The sequence below is a fragment of the Vulpes vulpes genome, chromosome 16, assembly GCF_048418805.1.
Source record: "Vulpes vulpes isolate BD-2025 chromosome 16, VulVul3, whole genome shotgun sequence".
In the NCBI taxonomy this organism is placed as follows: Eukaryota; Metazoa; Chordata; class Mammalia; order Carnivora; family Canidae; genus Vulpes; species Vulpes vulpes.
Window position 1 is genome coordinate 29,264,433 of NC_132795.1, and position 15,768 is coordinate 29,280,200.

The 15,768-nt window shown below is 43.5% G+C and overlaps 1 protein-coding gene across 1 annotated transcript in view; it reads left to right on the top strand.

Annotated features, from left to right (window-relative positions):
- Window positions 1–1,688: 1,688 nt before the first annotated feature.
- STAT4 (signal transducer and activator of transcription 4) overlaps window positions 1,689–15,768 on the top strand; it is a 112,310-nt gene continuing 98,230 nt past the window's right edge. The window contains exon 1 of the mRNA XM_072742825.1: window positions 1,689–1,765. The gene's annotated coding sequence lies outside the window, so the exon portion shown is untranslated. The remainder of the gene's footprint in view (window positions 1,766–15,768) is intronic.

Consider the following 15,768-nt stretch of genomic DNA (forward strand, 5'->3'; position numbering starts at 1 on the left):
GAGGTATAATTAAACCACCTGAATTATCTTACAGGCACCTGTATACAGCTATAAGGAAATTATTTAGTATAATGAAAAGTGAGAGTTTACTTAAGCTTGTCAGATATCTTTATTTTTTTTTTAAGATTTTATTTATTTATGAGAGACAGAGAGAGAGGCAGAGACACAGGCAGAGGGAGAAGCAGGCTCCCTGCAGGGAGCCCACTGTGGGACTGGATCCTGGGTCTCCAGGATCATGCCCTGGGCCAAAGGCGGAGCTAAACCGCTGAGCCAAATAAAGCTTATTTAATGAATTATTATCCAAGAGAACATAGGCAATAACAAAAAGCCACAGAAAGTGAGAGAGATATAGAAACATGGTTGCAAGGGTAACAGTTTACTGATACATAAGAAAAATAAAAATAGAAGTGAACAGGCAAAAAGTCTGAAATAATCTTTTCACCACATGTTTTGTTTCCGGTTTGTTTTGCTCTAGACTATGAAAAAAAAAACAAAAAAACAAAAAAAAACCTGCTGGTAAAAGCGCTTCTAGTTGGTAGGAACAAGAACATATTGAAGTTAGCAACATATTCAAACTGTACAAAACAATGAGTTTTAAAAAGTCAGAAATCTGGGATCTACAGACAAGCCTGGAATGATACTTTTAACTGCAAGTTAAAAAAAAAAAAATGTACAAAAGGGCCCAAGCCTGTGATTAAAAGAGCTGTTTAAGACATTAATTCTCCTTTGAATTTTTGTCCTAGTTGTATCAAATCTTCCAAGTAATGGAAAAAGTAATCAAGACTTAGTTACATCCTAACTGTTTACTCTTTTGATAATTTTTAAAATAGAATAGTGAGTACTGATGAGATCATAATCAATATGCTCCCTGATGCAGCTATTTTCACTAGGGAAAAACCTTACCCACTGTTAGTCGTTTTTATTTTCTTTACATGTATTAAGGGCCTTGCAAAAACAAGTGTTTGGTGAATGAATGAGTGAGTGACGGATGAATAAATAAGAGCATGAAAAGCAGTCATCTAGTGACAGCCCTTTTTCTCAAAGGACCTAACAATCTTCATAGGCCCATGCTTGAAAATTCAGTTTTTTAAAAAAGATTTTATTTATTTATTCCTGAGAGAGACACACACACAGAGGCAGAGACACAGGCAGAGGGAGAAGCAGGCTCCCTGCATGGAGCCCGATGCGGGACTCGATCCCAGGATCCCGGGGTCACGCCCTGAGCCAAAGGCAGACGCTCAACCCCTGAGCCCCCCAGGCATCCCGAAAATTCAATATTTTAAGGACAGAAAATGGCATAGCATCCTCGATTGTTTTAATTCCCTTGGTTTTAGACCCTGGCACTAGTATCCGGCTCTTAGAGAACCTTTGTTCTCTAAACTTGCGATCGCGGCCTTGCCGTGGTTTCTCTGGCTCGTCTGTGTGATGGCAGCGCCAGCGCCAGCCCTGATGCACAGCTCTCATTTACTTAATTGTTTGTCAATGGATTAAAATATGCAGGTTGGTCTGGGGGGAAATGCAGTTCACGTAAAGCCAACACTTCGTTCTAGTCACATTTGTGGCTATTTTTCCCTTCGCTATAGCAGCTGAACTCACAGGTCTTTAATTTTCAGAACAAAACCGTTTTTCCTTTTATTTTTCAACCATTTTATGTTGGCTCTTTTCCCAGTATGCTGGCACTTCCTCCTCCATCCTCCACGAAATGTTAAAGGATAACAGATGTGACCCTGCAAAACTTCAACCAATTCAGCAAGTTCGCCGTGAAGTAAGTGGCCCTCCCCATAGCTTCGAGTGCAGCTTCTTGATCGACGACCTACTGTCCGTTTCGGTTCCCTCTCTGGGGCCCTCTGTCCTTCCTGCTGGTCTGTAGCCTGGGTACTATATTGATACTCTATCAATCAGGCAATAAGTGGTTGCTTCTGATAGGAATTCAACCGCGAGTTGCTCCAGGGGAAAGGAACTGGTTTCGAGGTTAAGTGGTAGGCTCGGGGCTTCAAGGCTCTGGATACAGTAGGCCTGGGGACGTATGATGTCTTTATTCAGTACTATGTGCTGTAGGTAGAAGAGGCCACTGATAATTCCAGGTGCTTAGCCCTCACCATCCTGGAGACGGGGTCACGAAGACGGAGCACCGGACAGGGGCCCCACCAGGCGTCCAAGAGCCTCGGTCGCTGCGGGAAACCAAGCATCGCCAGGAGGTGGCTTCTGTGGTCTTCCCAGTAGAGCCCACAGTGACGTGGGAATGTGGCAGCCGGTCTGGATGGTTCTGGGCTCCCATGCCCTGAAATGATAAGAATTCACTTTGAGAATTTGAATCAGCTGCATATTTGACCTTGAAACATGCCCAGGAACGGGGCATAGTGTCCATCGGTAGAAAGACCTAGGCCTCAGGGTGAGAAACCAAGGTTTCAGCGGCGCTGCTGAATAAACGCAGGTGAGTAAACCAGCCGGAGACAACAGGCCCTGTGAGCCCAGGTTTGCACAGTGCGGTGCACACCGAGGCGAGGGGCCGTCCAGATGGGAGGCTCTGGGCTGGCCCTCCGAGCCGCCCTTGTACCACCCTTGTCCTGCCGCCCGGCAGCCTCACAAGCGTGAAGCACCTGCGGCCAGGACATGTGCTCATGGCTTATCTCCCAAGAGAAGCACCGCACTGCCCTGGAAGCTCCCATCTAGGGAGAGAAGTGGGGTGTGGGTGCAGCCAGTGAGGTGCGCGGGGTGCCCAGGGCTGCCAGAGGAGGCCGGGGGGCAGTGGGACTCTGCTTCATGGCCTCGACCTCAACAAGAGGGCCAATCCCTCTCCGGGGATTACGCCCTTCGCCGGGGCGACGCGGTAACGGGAGCATCTGATTGTTCTCCTTTGCCACCCGCTCTATGAAATCGTTCGTCCTCATTACTAAGCAACACCCAGGGCCCTTCCTGGGGTGACGTCGGAAGTGTTGTGGGAACCTAGCCCTCTGCTGTAACCTCAGCTTCTGGTTTGAGCATCTTTAGAGGGTACCCCATTAAGGCACACCTCTCGTCTACCTGGGGCAGTTGCAGACATGGGCAAGGGGACGCTATACTTAGAGGACAAGCTACCACCATGCGATCGTGTCACCGTTTCACGTGCCATTGGACGTGGCCGCACATGGCAAGCTTCCCCAGCCTCAACCTGCAGGTGGGGCGCCACTGAGAAGGGACTGGAATAGACAGTCCATTACCCTGGACCTCGGTGCTTAGGGGAACGAGTGTTGTTTCATGTAATGAACGATGATGAACCCTTTCTGTCGTGATGGCGCTTGTCAGGACGCCGACCTGTCCTGCAACCTCCTTGTGAGTTCCTGCGGCCCTTGCTTCAAGGACGGAAGGGAATGCACAGGCCTTGCCTCAACGTAAGAAACGAGTTGGGTCTTTAGAGAACGTTCTCTGGAAAAACCAGCTGGCCAGCCAACGCAGAAGCAATAGTGGCTCTAGAAGTTTCCAAAAGAGAGGATCTCAAAGTGGCAACTGGTTTGGAAAGGAGAGCCAGGGGGCCTGTCCAGAGGTGCGTCCACACATGGAGCAGTGTCCTCCCTTAGCTGATCCGTGTTGGCAGGTGACGCGTGAATGTTGGGAGAGGAGCGAGACCCCGATTATCTTGGCTCTACCACTCTGTGTAAACCTGGACAAACCCACATAAATAAAGGGCAAAGACAGGTTCTCTCTCAGTTGACCAAATTCCTGGCTCTGGTCTCCCCTAGATATGAACCTCCTGGGGTCGCCCTGCGGGTATGGAGGGCGAGCAAGGCCAAGAGGGAAGGCCTGGAACCCTTGGACCAAAGGCCTGGGGCTCCCCTCGCCCACCCCCCGTGAGGGGCCCCCCACCGCCTGGGCCAGAGCCAGGAGCCAGCGAGGAGGGGCTTGGTCACTGACTCTGGAGACCCTGCGGGCCATCTCGGGGACGGATGGACGGGAGCCTAGAGAATCACAGGCGTCTGGTTTGCATGTGAAAGGAACCCAAGGCCCGGCTCGGCTGCCTGGGAGGCGGCTTCACTGGGGGGACAGTGCCCTCTGCTGCTTGGCTAATGTTCCAGCCTCCAAACTAAGGAAAGGACCATCTCTGCAACTCAACGGACACAGGAAGGTCTGTGTAATAAGACGGGCCATCCTTAAAGTTGCCCTTTCCCACCCAAAACTGTGTTGTCACTTGTGTGCGAGAGTTTCCCCCTTTGCTCTGACCTCGCATAGATCCGGTCAGAACCCCGCAGGCCCCGTGGAGGGGACAGCGTGGCTCCTGTCAGTGGGGACTTGAGAGGCCGACAACTGAAGGAGGCTGGAAACCCTTCACTTTTAGGATTTAGCTTCTTATTTTCACTCAGTGGAGCTTCAGACACAGGCTCCCCTTCTGGGATCTGTGGAGGCGTCTGATTGAGTTTGGTTCACCTGAGCTGGCTTTTGGACGGCGCAGCCCTCAATAATTTCTGTGTAAGAAGGAAGGATTTACCCCTTCCTTCGACTTTTTTTTTTTTTCATAAATCATTTATTTGTTATGGGTGGTCCTTTGCTTTGGGGATTTTTTTTTCTTGTGGCAAGGAATTCCAAGTGGGCAAAGTTCTGCTAGAGGCTTTTTCTGTAAAGAGAACCACAACCCGGGCAGGCCCAAGATAAAAAGCCTAGTGTGAGACACTGGCGACAAAACTAAACATGAAGCTGAAGTTCCACCCAGCTGAGTCTGCATCTGGTTGCCTCATTCTTTTAAGATCAAACTGATAAAGGGGGAGACAGAGAAAGTAGCTGTTCTCGTTCACATCTTCCAGATACTCCTTCCTCTCTTGCTATTTGAGGCAGTGTTTGCAGTGACTCTCCTTTGTCCCCTCCTCCTATTTCTCTCGTTTGGGGGGGACCCCGGGGAGGTAAGGGGCAATCACGTCTGGGGCTAGGGCTGGGAGGCAGGGCTCTGGCACAAGAGGGCATGAGGGTGGCCTTCACACGGGCGAAGGCTGCGCTGGGTTTCGTGGGATGTACTGGGGGGGCTGATGAATTATGCCTACCCCCGAGGTTTGCTTTTTCCTTAAAAATCACGCTTTGCAGCTTCTCCTGGGAGAATTTCCAGAGACAGAAGACGTGTAGGCGCCTGTTAGCACAGCCGTGCCCACCGCTTGGCGGCTAGGTGCATCTGGCCCAGGGCCTGCCTCACCGGGTGGCACCACTGCTGTCCACCTTGGGGGTCCTAGGCCAAGCCCTGTCACCTCGTCGTGCTCAGCCACTCTGCTCCTTCTGACCGTTGACTTTCCTCCCATCCCTTCCCAGCTCATTTCCCACAGTAGCCCAGGACCCCAAGGTCTGTGGCTCAGAGGTGCTGCACCTTCTAACATCTGCCCCCGCTTCCCTGCAGGGACTCCGACTGGCGACCTGGCTCAGAGCCACAGAAGGAATGGGTCTGCTCAGAAGGCAGATCCTGAAGCCCCCCTGCCCCCCTGGGACCTCAAATGTCCCACAAAGAAACTTAGAAGTAGGAGAAAGCATCCCTTCTTTCAATTAGATGAGGCCCCACATAGAGGCTCATGTCCTGGAACCAGAGCAGTTGGGACCTCAGTCCCCACTGAGCCTCCCAACTGGGCACCTTTGCGCAGTGAACAAACTGAACAACTGTTCCCACATGTCCTGGTACCAACTAGCCTTGTTTATCATGACTTGCCCAAGGCATCTTTTCTTTTGTTCAGGTTATTTTCCTCGCTTTCTGGGAGGATGCCGGTCAAAGTCCTTCATCGGTGTCTTAGCTTCTTTAGGCAAACAGAACATCCTTGCCCTCCGCCTTCCCGAGCACAATTCTTTCACTCTTCACTCTTTCCGTTAGCCATATCTCCTGTATTTTCCGACTTCTTCAATTCGTTTTGGCCTTTAACTCTTCTGTATTCCTGTGACACTTATGCTTAGTATTGTAGGTCAACTGAGCACTTCTAGTTTCCTATGTGTATTTTCTCTTCTCTGCCAGTTGATATAGCCTTAAGAAGATTCCTCCTTAAATCACTCTCATTGTGATAAGCACACTGCAGGAGCTCAGTAAATATTTCATACTGAATTGAATGGATTTCATACATAGCTCTGGTCCTTAAAAGAGTGTCTGGGGACTTCTGCTTTGAGCATGATGGGCTTAACAGGGATTAGAGTTGCTAGATAAAATCCAAGAAACCCCATTAAATTTGTATTTTAAACATACTTATACTATAAGTATGGGTCATACATATACTAACAAGTATTGGCTGTTGATTTAACATTCAGATTTTACTGAAAGTCTTGCTTTGTTCCCCTAAATCTGGCAGCCCTTCCAGGGGTGGCTTTACCCTCCTACCTTAAAAACTTAAATTAAAAAATATATATATATGAACAATGGTTTTCAGGCATTGGCAAACAGAGACAGTGAGAGAGAATGATCTCTGAGAGAAGTAAAGAACTGGGCCTTCTCTCTGCCTTATCTCACTCTCTGGAGAGCGTTTCCATACTGTGGCACAGAAGGAGGGAGCGCAAACAGAGCCTGACAGTCTCCCAAGATGAGAAGACAGAGTCAAGAGTTTGGGGAGGCCGAGTGGACTAAGTTTCACAGGGCCGTGCACCAGAGAAGAGACTGTGGACCACTGCCCCCGATTCTGCTGAGTATTGATTAGTGCATGTGTACGAAGGAACTACCCAAAGTTAGGGGAATAAAACCACTAGAAAGGAGTGAGTAGAACTTCTAGAGCTCATGCAGAGCTAAGGATGGGATTTACTTTCAACAACCAGAGTGGAGAAAGCTTATTATCCATAAGGAAGGTAGAAATTGTCAAACTGGGTAAAAAAGACCCAATTATATGCTACCTGTGGGAAGCCCATGTCAAATATAAAATAAAGTTGAAGGTAAAATATTGGGAAAATGGCATACCATACTACCATGAATCAAAGAAAGCTGAAGTGGATATATAAATACAAAATAAAGTTGACTTCAGAGCAAAAAAATATTATCATGGTTAAAAAGTCATTTCATAATCATATAGGGAAAAATCATCAATTGGACAAAAGAATCCCAAGTGTTTATGCACCTACACATAAAGCCTCAAAATACATGAAACAAAAAGTAACTGAACTGGAGAAAAATTCAGAATTACAGCTGAAGATTTAAACATTCCTCTGATAATAATAATTGAATAAATAGGCTAAAAGTCTCAAGTGAAAGAAAAATCCTAACACTATTAGCCTATTTTACCGAATTAATATTGACAGAACACCACCCAGCAGCCACAGAGAACACATTCCTTTAAGTGCATCCTAAACATTAGCCAAGATAACCATATTCTGTGCCATAAAACAACTCAACAAATTTAAAGTGATTTAAATTATAAAATATATTTTCCAACCACAATGGAATTAAGTTAAAGTAAATAAAAATATACCTAGAAAAATCTCCAAATAGTTGGATGCTAAATGACACACTTCTTTTTTTTTTTTTTAAGATTTTTGTCTATTTATTTGAGAGAGAGAGAGTGAGCGAGCATGAGCCGGGTGGAGGGGTAGAGGGAGAAGCAGACTCCATGCAGGGAGTCCCACGTGGGGCTCGATCCCAGGACCTTAGGACCATGACCTGAGCCAAAGGCAGATGCTTAACCAACTGATCCACCCAGGCACACACTTCTAAAATAAAACAAAACAAAACCCATAAATCATAGAAGGAATCACAAGGGAAATCAGAAAAGATTTTGAAGAAAATGAATGAAAATTTAACTCTAATATATCAAAATTTGTGAGATACAGCTAAAGGGGAAAGATTTACATGCTTATATTAGAAGAATCAATGACCTAAGCTTCTATCTTAAGACGCATGAAAAAGAAAAGCAAATTGAAACCAAAGTTAGCAGAAGGAAATAATAAAGGCAAGAGCAAAAATCAATGACAGAGAAAGCAGAAAAATGATAGAGAAAAATCAATGAAACCAAAAAGCTTGTTCTTTCGAAAGATCAATAAAATTGATCGGGATCCCTGGGTGGCGCAGCGGTTTGGCGCCTGCCTTTGGCCCAGGGCGCGATCCTGGAGACTCGGGATCGAGTCCCACGTCGGGCTCCCGGTGCATGGAGCCTGCTTCTCCCTCTGCCTGTGTCTCTGCCTCTCTCTCTCACTGTGTGCCTATCATAAATAAATAAAATAAAATAAATTAAAAAAAATTAAAAAAAATAAATAAAAATAAAATTGATCAACTTCTAGTCAGATTGTCCTGGAAAAAAGAAAGCCACAAATTACCAATATCAGGAAGGAGAGGGGTGACATTACTATATATTACAATTAAGGGAATAAAAAGAATATTGTTAACGAATTTATGCCTACAAATACAACTACTTAGATGAAATGGATAGCATATGTGCTGCTGAAGCCAGCCCTAGACAAAATGGATAAATTCTTTGTTTTTGTTGTTGTGTTTTTAAGATTTTATTTATTTATTCATAGAGACACAACTAGAGAGAGAGGCAGAGACACAGGCAGAGGGAGAAGCAGGGAACCTGACGTGCAGGGAGCCCTGACGCCTGACGTGGGACAGGATCCCAGGTCTCCAGGATCACGCCCTGTGCTGCAGGCGGCGCTAAACCGCTGCGCCACCGGGGCTGCCCTGGATAAATTCTTTGAATGATACAAACTGTCAAGCTCATTCAAGGGGAAATTGGTAACCAGAAGAGTTTTCTGTCTAATAAATTGAGTAGATCATCAAAGTCCTCATTGCAAGAAAAAATTGTAACTATGCATGAGGATGGATGTTAACTAGACTTACTGTGAAGATCATTTTACCAATATATACAAATATCAAGTCATTATGTTGTACACCTGAAATTAGTATAATGTTATATGTCAATTATACCTCAATAAGAAAAAAAAAATTGGGTTTGTAAGGTAAAAATTTCCACTAAGAAAACTCCAGGCAGGGATAGCTTTATTAGTGAGTTCTTTCAAATTTAAGGGAGAAATAATACCAATTCTACACAGTCTTTTCTAGAAAATTGAAGAGGAAGAAACATTTAACATAGTCTGAGACCATTATTACTCTAATAAAATAAAACAGACATTACAAGAAAAGAAAGCTACAGATCAATATCTCTCATAAAATAGTGCTTGAAAATCCTTTTAAAATAATAACAAATTAAATCTGGCAATATACACAAAGGAATATACATCACAACAAAATGAGGTTTATCCCAAGAATCTAAAACCAGTTTAACTTCGTAAAATCAATGTAATTAATCACATTACCAGACTAAAAAAATATGGTCATATCAATGTAAAAAAAAAATTCCAAAAAACAAGGAATAAAAGTGCACTTCCTTAACCTAATAAGGGGTATGTTTGAAAATTTTTGAGTTAACATATTTAATGGTAAGAGACTGAATGTCTTCCTCCCAAGATCGAGAACAAGGCACGGATATCTTCTCTCATCACTCCTATTCCGCATTGCACTGGAAGACCTAGGTAGTGTAATAAGACAAGAAAAAGAAATAAAGGGAAAATTGGAGAGGAAGAACTAAAAGAAGAAATACAAGTTTTCCAGAAATAAAACATTCACAGATAATATGGTGCATGCCGACAATTCCAAAGAATCTACAAAAACCCTCTGGAACTAATAGGGGAGTTTTGCAAGATCACAGGATACATTGTCAATATACGAAAGTTACTTGCAATGAACAACTGGAATTTGAAATTTTAAAAGACTATAAAAAGTAATTTGATATAACTCTAACAAAAATGTTTAGGATTTATATACAAAACATTAATGAAATACACCAAAGACCTCAGTAAGTGGAAAGATATACCACACCTCTTTTTGATTTGGTGTTCCTTTCTTTCATTTCCTTCAATATGATCACAATAAAAACCAGACCAGTCATTCTGAAGCCTGAGGAGAAAGAGGAGATATCCAACAGAGAAAAAAACATAATTTAATATAGATCATTAAATATGGGTCATTAGAGTTCATCAGTAGAAATCTTTTACTAAGCTCCTTTATTCTTTGCAAGTTTTGTGCCATGTTTTCTTCTCTCTCCCATTCTCTCCTCCTCTTTAGCTCCCTTTATATCTTTTCTTTTTCCCTTCGTTTCTTTTCTCTGCTATCTGCTCCACATTCCCAATTTCTATCTATGCCTTTAAATGGAGCCCTTTATCCATTTTTGTTTTGTTTTGCTTTCTCTTACTACCTCAAACAGCTTAACCAAGGATTTTTTTTTTTTTTCCTAAGCAAAGAGAGTCGAGAGGGGCGCCTGGGTGGCCCAGCCAGTTAAGCATCAGTCTCTGGCTCAGGAAATGATCCCAGTGCTCAGGCTCCCTATTCGGCAGGGAGTCTGCTTCTCCTCCTCCCTCTGGCTCCTCCCTGGCTTGCTCTCTCTTGCTCAGTCTCTCTCTCTCTCTCAAATAAATAAATGAAATCTTTAAAAAAATTTTGAGAGAGACAGAGGATAATCTCCTCTACCCTCTTCAACTTGGCGTTTAGATAGAATTGATGTACATTACATCTTTATATTGACTTTATTTAAGCATTTATAAACCTATAAATGTTAGATATTATTATAATTATCAAAGGTAGTGGCAGTCCTAGTGAGAATGAAGTGCCTGGACAAGGCAAGTCAGCTGAAAGAGCCCTCCTCAGAACAGACTAAGGTGGTGAGGCATTCCATCAAAGAATGGATGTAATACAAAGAAAATGACATTTCGTTCTGATCCACTAAATATTCAATTCTGAGAGAGACCAATATATGAAAAAGTACATTAAATGGAAACAGAAGAAGAAACAGAAACACACTGGTAAAACAGTCACCTTTCACACACTATAAGCAGGATGCTGTAGAACCACATAATTTGCTAAATGGTTTGGAAATCTGTTGGCAAAGTGGCCACCATCCCGGCACATGCAGGACTGTTAAATGCATGGCTAACCGTCCATATAGCAAGGCAAATCTGGAGAATCAGAGTATACGCATCATCTTTGATTAATAGACTATCCAATGAGCCTCTCTATTTTGGAATCCGCGTTTGGATCCTTAAACTTACTTCTTCCGTAGCTCTTTGGGAAATTCATTGCGTTTCTTATATGAGTAGATACGATTTTTAGTAAAGCCAATGATTACAAATGTTTCTGGAGCCAGACAGTCTTGAGTTTGACTCCGGAACCTGCCCTTTACCTTCTGATTACCGTTGACCAGTCCCTCTAACAACCTCATTAAGCCTAATCTCTTTGTCTGTTAGAAATCAGAATGATCCTTAATGCTTTGGAGAATTGTGAGGAATTGGTAAAAACAATGCCTGTAAATCTCAGCACTCCATCTGGCATGCAGTTGGAGCTGAAAAAAGGCTGTTGGTGGAATGTTGTGATTTATAAACTGCGGTGCTCCTGAGGTGGCAGTAGAGGGAGCACAGTCCTTGGAAACCGGTCCTGAGGACACAAGACAGGTCTTTAAAGCCCTTTGTAGACCTTGCCCCTGTTCTGCTGGAGCTTGAGGGACCTGCCTCCAGATGAGCTGAGACCCACACCACGCTGTCTTGTCCCAGTTACCCTCGCTGTCCTGCTCATTTGATCCTAGCACAGGCTACCGTGGAGTTCAGCATGTCTGTACATGCGCGTTCTCTGGACCCAGCATCGGACTCCCTCTAGTTTCTTAAGGACACATTAGAGAGGAAGCTTGGATGGGACGGGTAAGGTGCTTCCACAAACATGAAAATGAACAAATGTTTACATTCTTCGCACAAGAATTGGGAGAAGGTGAAGCTTGCTCACAACCAATGTCAGGGAAAGTGATAGCCCCTTCCCTTCTCCTCCCCTTGACTCCCCCAGACTCAGAGGCTGTAGAAAACCAAACAAGGGGTAGTGGAAGGGGAGGTGGGCCGGAGATGGGGTGACTGAGTGACAGGCACCGAGGGGGGCACTGGACGGGATGAGCACTGGGTGGTGTGCTATATGTTGGCAAATCCAGCACCAATACAAAAATATACAAAAAAAAAAAAAAAGAAAGAAAGAAAAAAGCAGTAAAGAACTGACTGTATCCTCTCGGCTTCTGATGCACAGATGTGAACCTGCCTATCTCCCTTGACCCCTCTTCATCTCCATTTGGAAACCCATCCAGAGGATGAGGAAGGAGAGAAGGGGAGGAGAGTTATCCTAGTCACTTTCAAAGCCTCCCAACTTGGTTGTTATGATTCTATTAAGAGCAGCTCTTATCGAGTGTTATCTTAAGAGTTCTTATCGAGCTCTTATCTTATTCCTTACACTAGATTTTTGAATCTTCCCAGCAATTTTATGGCGGGATATACTATCCCCTTTTTTACAGAGTTTGGGTCTTAGAGAGGTTACATAGCTAGAAAGTGGCACAGTCAGGACTTTCCTGCAAGTCTATAATCTGATATTTCCCAGTTAAGGGGAGGCAAAAAAAATTAGAAATAGAGATTTAACTAGGGGAAATGGAGCATGGATTCTAGGGGGACAAGAATCTGCTGTGGTCTTTGAGCTTAGCAAACTGGGGCTTTCACTACAATGTGCTTTTCTTTGGTTTTATTTCTCTTCTCCTACTTCTCCAGTCCCCCCTCCCCCCACCTTTCTTCTTTGTCTTTGACTCTAAGGGACTGATGAAACCAGGGTCCATGTAGGGCCAAGAAATTGGGGACCTGGCTATTTAGACTTAACTCTGACAAAGAAAAGTGGACATAGAGATACCTGTTCTTAGAAGCCGGGCTCAGTTCATGAAACAGGACGGTAGACAGAGGTTTAAGGAAGATGCTTTAACCAAGAAAAAAAAAATGTTCATTTGAGGACAGATTCCCTCATGATATACCACTGGATAAACTGATGATGGTGGATAGGATACAGTAGACAGAGCAGAGGTTTCAAAAGTGTCTGCAGATTCCCAGGGGATAGTCGCCAAGACCTTTTTAAGGAAAGGCCATCTGTCTGTGAAAATAAAACTATTTTTATAATAATGTTTTGCTTTTTCACTCTATCGACATTTGCACTGATGGTACCAAAGCAATGGTGGGTAATGTTGGTGCCTCAGTGTGAACCAAGGCTGTGATGCCAAATTACTCTAAAAGTCATTGTACTTTTTTTAAGATTTTATTTGCTTATTCATAAGAGATACACAGAGAGAGACAGAGACACAGGCAGAGGGAGAAGCAGGCTCCCTGGGGGGAGCCTGATGTGGGACTCCATCCCAGGACCCTGGGGTCACGCCCTGAGCCAAAGGCAGACACTCAACCGCTGAGCTCCCCAGGTGCCCCTCGTTGTACTCTTTATCACCACACACTTAAAACTATTTAAATGCTAGTTTAACTTATAATGTTTTCAGTAAAGCTGGAAAATTAATTTTATTACGTTTTATATTAATGTCTCCATAATATTCTAGCATGAGAAGTACACACATTAAGGTGTGGTGATCGTCTCAAGAAAAGCCCTTGTGTGATTGTCACAGAACATCATCCTTACTCAGAAGAATGACTTAAACTGTGGTTATTCAGACTTGGGTATTTGGAAGACGTTTTCCTGAAAATGAACGGTTTGTGACTGTCACTTCAGGGAAAACACTTGACAATGTCTGTCTCCAATAATAAAATTGAAGTTTTCAAGCAAAAATTAGAATATGGAAAACTTGCATCCTCCCTCTGGGCTTAACAATTTCCAGTGCTTAAAAATACTTTTCTAATAAGATCAGTGGCGATATTAACTAATACGGTTTTCTGACTTGTACGATGAAGTGTGTGAGCATTTACAAGATCTGCATAATATAGTGGATTCATGTTTTCCAAATAACCAATGTATGATATTACAAAATTGTATGGGTAAAATTTCCATTTAAAATATAAGATGTGCCAACAGATTTTAATGTGAGTGTATATATAGAGCTTACTGTTGGAGTTTCACATTCCACAGTGCAACCAACCCTTAAAAAACTATCACTTGTTGAGTTTTGTTGTGGTATCAAAGAAGGATCATCTGAAAAGGCTATTAAAATGCTCCTCCTGGGACACCTGGGTGGCTCAGCAGTTGAGCGTCTGCCTTTGGCTCAGGCCATGACCCCAGGTCCTGGGATCGAGTCCCCGCATCGAGCTCCTGCAGGGAGCCTGCTTCTCCCTCTGCCTGTGTCTCTCCCCTTCTCTCTCTGCATCTCTCATGAATAAATAAATAGTCTTTAAAAAAAATGCTCCTCCTTTTCCAATTACACATCAGTGTGAGTCCGGTTTTCTTCAAATACTTCAACCAAAACAATATTTTGCAAAAGATAAAATGCAGAAGTCTGCTTCTGCAGATTAAGAATCCAACTGTCTTTTCCCAGCCCACACGTTAGAGATTTTTAAATGTAAATCCATGCCACTCATTCTAGTTTTTTAATTTTTTTAATTAAAAAAAAATTTTAAAGATTTTATTAAGTAATCTCCACATCCAAAGTGGGGTTGGAACTCATAACTCTGAGATCAAGAGTCACATGCTCTGCCAACTGAGCCAGCCAGGCACTCCCTTCCCTAACTTTTTTATATTAGAAATACACTTGTTTTTCATTCAAAAACATTTATTTTAACACATAATGGGTTTATGATGATAATTTTTAATAAATAGTTTTTCCTCAGATTTATGATTAACACAGTAAATATGAATTTGATGCAGAAGAGTAACACACAAAAATTTTTGGAGTTGTCAACAATTTTTAAGAGGATAAAGAGGTCAAGAGATCAGTTTGAAAGCTGCTGAGGGAGTCCTGAGGCGAGGTCCTTAAAAGGAAGAAGAGAACGGAATTGGCTTTGTAGAGCAGGCGCTCAACAGTTGAATATAATGATGGTAAAGACGCACAAAACCAGTATGACTAACACTGGAAGGCAGGAAGTGAAAAGTGCTAAATGAGTGGTCTAGATCTGCACTCACAGGGGAGCCACCGGCCGCAGGAGGCTCCTGAGCATTCAAAGCGCCCAGGCCAAATGGAGATTTCCTCAAAGTGCCAATTACGCACCAGACCTCAGAGATTTAGTTTGAAATACGGAATCCAAAGCATCTCATTAGCAACTTTGATATGGATTCTATGCTGAAATGTTAATATTTTGTATTATTGGATTATTTATAGCCTTGAAATTCATTTTGCCTGTTCTTGTTACCTTTTCCAACGTGGCTACTAGAAAACTTAAACATGTGGCTTGTATTTTATTTTTCTTGGGCAGCACTAGTTTGGATGGGAAGTGTGATGAGAATTCAGAGCAGGGAAAAGTTGCTGTGGGTTGGGGTCATCAGTGAAATCTTCACTAAGGATGAAAGGATTTAAAAAAGAAAAAAAAGGCAAACCAAAAAACAGACTCTTCACTACAGAGGAGAAATAGAAGGTTACCAGAGGGGAGGTGGATGTGGGGATGGGTCAAATAGGGAAAGCGGATTAAGAGTACACCTATCTTGATGAGCCCTGGGTTGTTGACTTGTTAGACTTGTTGAATCACTATATTGCACACCCGAAGTTAATGTAATGCTGTATGTTAGCTACACTGGAATTAAAATTAAATTTATAAAAAGAGGGATAGGATTTCAGTAAGTAGACAGCTTGGGGAGGAAGCGGCAGTTGAAGGGAGCACCAATACTGAAACAGGAGAGGTTCTTCTAGGGAACAGAACAGACTCAACTGCCTTGGATCCTGGGCTCCAGGGTAGGGATGGGGGGAGGGGGAAGGGGTGCGAAGGGGAGATTCCCGGATAGGTTGGGACCAACTTGTACAGAATTTTGAGTGCCAAGAACTTAGACCTTTCAGGAGAGACTTGCCTCCCCAGAGGAAACCAGACTCTGCG